General features: G+C 43.0%; 1 protein-coding gene across 1 annotated transcript in view; it reads left to right on the top strand.

Moving 5' to 3' along the window:
* Positions 1 to 285: 285 nt before the first annotated feature.
* Positions 286 to 6,000, top strand: part of si:ch211-149e23.4 — a 30,623-nt gene continuing 24,908 nt past the window's right edge. Inside the window, exon 1 of the mRNA XM_048264761.1 lies at positions 286 to 450. The gene's annotated coding sequence lies outside the window, so the exon portion shown is untranslated. The remainder of the gene's footprint in view (positions 451 to 6,000) is intronic.

The following is a 6,000-nucleotide window of genomic DNA, read 5'->3' as shown; positions in this document are numbered from 1 at the left end:
ATAATGCATTCATAATATATATTAAAACAGTCATACATTTAAGGAACGGCATGTATAATCGTCTACATCTTCATAATGGTCACATAATGGTCACAACAATCACCCTGTATTTCACTATCATTTCATCACCAAAGGCATCTGGACTGCAAGTCACACAGAACCAGTCGATATCATTCCTCATCCCTAATTCTCCCAGTGTTCCCTCTGCTCCTGCCAGGATTTCCAGACACAGTCTGTCTGTAGCCTACTTTTCCCAGGAATGCACGCACGAGCTGAGCGCGCCGAGGCACCAACGGGGATTTCGGGGATGAGCGAGCGGACAGCCCCGGTCGTTTATTCCATGGGCTCAAACCCCTTTGACTCGCCAGCTTGTCTTATCGCGGTCGGTTGCAGTTAGTCAGGACTCAGGGGACGACCGAGGCATCAAGAGATGAGTCTTTGAAAGATGGGGTAGGGTGACTGCTCGCGGCTACTTTTAGACTCATTAGCACTTGGATCAATAGCGTTGATTATTATGGACGGGAGAGGCAGGGCTCGCGAGGGTGACACAGCACTTCTATAAATTCTTCAGGCCATGGCTCCTGACTTTACAAATGTCGGGCAGGCTCATCTAAGCGTGAGAAACCAGAGGACTCGACTCTGTAGAAAAGATGAGGAGTCAATTACCATTTCCGTGTTCTGTTCAGTGTCCTGTTAATGGAGGACTTGATTAGTTTGTTGTGGCAAGTATTTCACATAAAATGTGGATGGAAAAACTCTTATTGTTGCATTTATTGATTACGCCAGACATGATGCCTTGTTTTTAGCCTGCGGAAAATAATTAAATCTGTCTGTGTGCGTTTATATGCTATGCCACTCTTTTAGTGACCTTTAGGTGGCGGTCATGAACCAAGATAAAATAACAGTGTAGCAGGTAATGCTCATAAGGAAAATGTGCTTTGCTCTGTGAATAATCAAAAGAACATATTTTGCATTTCTGAACATACACGCACACACACGCGCGCGCACACACACACACACACACACACACACACACACACCTCTTTCCTCTAGTAAAGCTGAAGGTGAATACTGATACTGAACCTAGAAGTGTCTTCGAGGGAGCGGACAGCAGGTTATAGATGACTGAACCTGTATTGGAGAGGGGAACAGGACCGTGTATGTATGATTCCAGCCTGCGATAACGTATCGATTTGCTATTCCTCCTCCTGTCCCATCCGCGTCCCTTTCTGTGGCCGGCGGTGTGCGCGGAGTTTGTCATGTCAGCGCAAATGGCTCGCTCGCATGAGAGAAAGGTCTAATTCTAATTACGATGCGTTTAATTAAAAGCTTGCTGTCAGGAACGGAAACATCTTGGACTCATTTATTGCCCTTAGCCACCCTAGAAAAGTCAGCCTGGGTGAATTTATCAAGCTCAGCAAGGGCATGCCCCATAGGTTTTCACGCCATGGTCCTGTAAGCTAATTCCTTTTAAGACACATGGCAGTACTCTACAAGAGATGTGGAAAATTAAGATTTTATGTTTCAATCAATTGATAATGGTGCAAACCATATGGTATTCCACCGCAGTCTATTAAGGTAATAGCACTTTGTAATAGTTTATCAATGAGATAAGTGAAGAACGATGCTCCCAGATGCACTAAAAGTTCTGCCCTGCTTTTACCTCTTTGGCAAAACACAACTCTTCGTGGTCCTAAAAAATGTGTCTTACATAAATATTGTGGATATTGCAGTTAGCATATACTTATGCAGTAAATATTCTATGTTGTGTATCCTATAATAAAATGTGTCTATTTTTAATCACACATTCTTTCTGAGGGTCCATAACACACTCCTTTGAGGAAAAACAAGCATTATTTTGCCCCCTTCATCATGCATTAGATACTGAAAACAGTCACCACAGGGTTTGGACTTGGACCACTCACGCAATACAAACCAAGGTGTGTCTCCTATACACAGCCATTCTGCTGTGTGGTTTGGCCAACACAGGCAGGTCTTGTTGCAGTAGGGGAGAACAAGCTGCCAATATAAGCAACAGAAACCCTTAAATCTCCATCTAAGGGTGTTACTTAAAAAAAGAGACCCAAATGACCCAACAGTCATTCCCAAGAACCTCTACAAAAACTTCAGCTTAACTTGACCATAAATTGCTGGTTTGAGTTGGATCCATTTTAGGAAAACATCCAGAAATATTTGAAGACAAGTTCCCTTCTTTATAACAAATGACTATGATGAAGAGCTCATAGAGTTATTTAAAGAGGCTATGTGAAAGATCACATTTGGCAGGACAGTTTCAACATAGATTGAAGATAATATAAAGGCGTTTCTCAAGCTTCTGCCCAGGTAGTGGCTTTGCAATAAACCCTGCTAACTGGGAAGGAATTAGGCCCACTGAACTGTAGCAAAGGTATTTTATCATAGACCAGTGATGTTGCCCCGCAGAGTTGAAATATAGCCCAGCAGCTAGTATGCTGCCACCACACCTGTGCCAATGACGTCACCTGTAGAGACAAGAAGACATGTACGGATCACCTCCTGCGTATCTGTGGCGTTGGCAACGCCAGGCCATCACCTGGTGAGCTGGCGAGTGCTCTGTGGCAGAGAATGACACAGGAGATGCCAGGCACGGTCAGAACCTGCTCTGCTCCACTGTGCACCAGCTGGGCTGATCCGCCCCACTCCCCCACTCCCACACCATCCCCCAATCACAACCATCTGTCGCCCAGAATCTGTGGGCAAGACATATTCTCATACATACTGTGAGTGTAAAGCCAAAATTAAACACTACTGTTGCCATTCATGGTTCATGATAAAAGGCTATTTTCAACCAGGGACACCAAGTGGGAAGGGAAAGTATTTTATTTACTGGTCCATATGACAATAAGATATATATATATACATATATCTTACATATACATATACATATATATATATATATACAACAATTGGGTTCTATGGAACTATTTATTTGTTTCTGATTGGCCGAGAGACGTTCCATGAGTTGGAATATCCCTGGACATTTCAACTCAGACTTTGCACAGCTAATAATAAATCACTCCAGCGATACAATCGAAGATTTGACACAATGTTCTCATCCCAGCTCTCCACTATTTCAAGAAATGGGTTACTCCTTAGCAAACCATAACGAAACAGTGCTTCACCACATCTGTGGATTAAGCCACACAGTCAACTCAATTTAAGTAAGATAAACGAGGATGCTAATTGTTCTTAGCATTGCCAGCATTGTGTATAATATGATTGTCACTTGGAGGAGACTAACGTTAGCATAATTAGCTAACCGCTGCTAACGTGCTAGCATCGTCACGTCAGGCTGTGCACAGTAATATAACATTTATTCACCATAAATTAATAAAGTTGAGTGGTTCTGCAATGTAGACAATGTTTCCGTTTTTTTGTAGTACCATGTCCCTTACATGACATGGCCCATTGTTCAGCCCGACTTTCAACATTTCTTTCAAGAAGACATGTAAACCAGAGAGGGTTCAAGCGGAGCGAGAGGCGCAAACGTTCGACAATTTCCGCGTTCGATTATTGCAAGGGGGAGGGGGGGAAATCCCCCTTTATGCAGACCAGAGTAAGCCCTTGCTGCACTAATGTCAATGGAGACTTGTGGAATTTTACCAATAAATTGGTCATTTTGTCTTTCTGGATTTGTTGAGGGTTTTTTGGAAAATTGTGTCATAATCTGTAAGTGTTTGGGATCATTTCAAGCCTAATAGTGTAATTTTTTAGTGTTCGGATTTGTAATAAAATAACTTAATATTAGACCATGCTGCTGCCAGTTACTGTCCGGTTGTTATCATGCTAGCTAGCCTCTTAGCTAAGGTAACATTTTAAACGGAGAAGTGTAATTTCTTTGAAATGACAACTAGCTGAATAACACTACTGACATTAGTTAAAGTGGATAGTTTATACTCAAGCGAATTTGCAACAGTATATTAAGTTTAAGCGAAGTCCTTCAACTACTAGTCACTTGTTAGCGCATAGCTGTATTGCCATAGCTACTACCATCCACTTGTATAGCATTTTAAGCTAGCGTTAGCTAGCTAGCTAGCTCGGTTCACATGACTAATTAAATTATTCATATCATGTCCTTAAGAATGATTCATTGGTATCATACATGATTATGGACAATAATACTGTGAACACAATTATGTTTATCTGTTGTTATTGCTTATTAAGAGAGAAAGTTTATTTAGTGACGTAGGGTGACACTCCCACTTATGCAGACCGGAACTGTCCCGTTTTGCTCCCATAGTAACGAATTACGTTGCTCTATCTTGCTAGTAATCAAGGATCTTTGATGTAAACCACCAAGACCCGTAACGAGGGATCTGGAATGTTGGTTACCTAGCAACCAAGATGCTGTCTATTGAAAAGGGAACTGTTTTTTGATGCGTAAGAACGATGTCGAAATTAACATTTTTAAACAATAATGGGGTGTTTTCAGATTATTTAGTTTGTTGTAGAATTGTTGTATATAAGCAATATAGCACTTTCAGTGAGAGTGGGGTTGGTCATGGATATTCCCCGGCTGTTGTTGCCTCGCCACTTTCGGCCTCCGCCTTGTGGCTACGGCCAAACAACACCGATGGGAATATCCATGACCAACCCCACTATCACTGCGGCTATATTGCTTAAAATATATATATATATATATACACAACCAGAATGCAGGGTATTATAATAACTAGCACTACCTACCAAAACAAACTTTAACAGTGGTGAAAACCATCTTGTTTACTGTTTCATTAATGGTTACGGGATTTGCCAGACGCTTTTGCCCAAAGCAACATACAAATAACAACAATACAATACATTACATTTAACAGTAAACAATTTAAAAAGTTGGTGAGACTACATTAAGGAGAATAGCCAAATAAACAAGAATGTCAATTCAATCAATAGCCTAATGAAAAATTGAAAGTTGGAAAAATTCATTACTGTAACATGACTGGCTAGAATGATTTGTGCCATGAAGTCACTTGAAACATGCCTCTGCCCCAGTCCACCCTCTCCAGCTCTTTAACAGCTGCATGTCCGTCTCCAAAAGCTCTTAGCTCCTGCAGCTGGAGTCATAACTTCTCATCCCATGTGGCCTGGCTCCTTAAAACTCAAAGCGCGTGCCGTAAATTAGCGTGCTTTTGTGTGTGTGCCTGCATTCTTTTCTGTGTTTGTGTGTGTGTGCGTGTGCAGGGTATGTCCAGTAATGTGCCTGTGCGTACACTTTTGTGTGTGTGTGTGTGTGTGTGTGTGTGTGTGTGTGTGTGTGTACAGAGTAAGCCCAGTTGTGTGTGTGTGTGTGTGTGTGTGTGTGTGTGTGTGTGTGTGTGTGTGTGTGTGCGTGTGTGTGTGTATGTGTGTGAGTGCCATGCTTCACAGATACGTAGTTGCTTCCACATGTGGAAGTGAGGGGAGGGAGGAGGGGGGCGTATAAATGCCATGGCAGCACTGTTCCGAGCTGAGACCAACCCATTTGCTGTGCAATTGCAGCCCTTCCATCTGTCGCTCTCCACTGATGGAGGAAACACAAGGAAGATGGGCCACGCATGTAATATAATGGCCATCCATTTACCAGAACCAATCCCATTTTACACCACGCAGCTCACCCACTTACTATAATAGAGTACATGGTGCCGGTGGTTTGCTGGAGCACTCTGGGAGGCCTCTCCTCCTCGACGCCCGTCGCCATCCAGGGGAAATGAACAGCCACTCACCGCTCGACGGCCCCTCCAGAGTCCAGCACTCAGGGCCCTGCGAGGAATGTGATACAGTAGTGCATCATCTTTTAAAAAAGGGCAGTACATTTCGACCATTAGATCATTAACACACATAGCTCAGTGAGTGCATCCTCGCGGGAGTCAGGGAGAGTTATTGTGCTATCAGTGAAAGCAAGCCGCGTGATACAGAGCCTCACGAGTTCTCCCACTGGCTTGTCCAGCATGACGGGTGTTGGAGTGCTTATTCGTTGACAGCATT

Source organism: Alosa alosa, chromosome 15 (assembly GCF_017589495.1).
Source record: "Alosa alosa isolate M-15738 ecotype Scorff River chromosome 15, AALO_Geno_1.1, whole genome shotgun sequence".
Lineage (NCBI taxonomy): Eukaryota > Metazoa > Chordata > Actinopteri > Clupeiformes > Clupeidae > Alosa > Alosa alosa.
The sequence above is the reverse complement of the archived record's forward strand: the minus strand, read 5'-3'. Positions and strand labels throughout refer to the sequence as shown.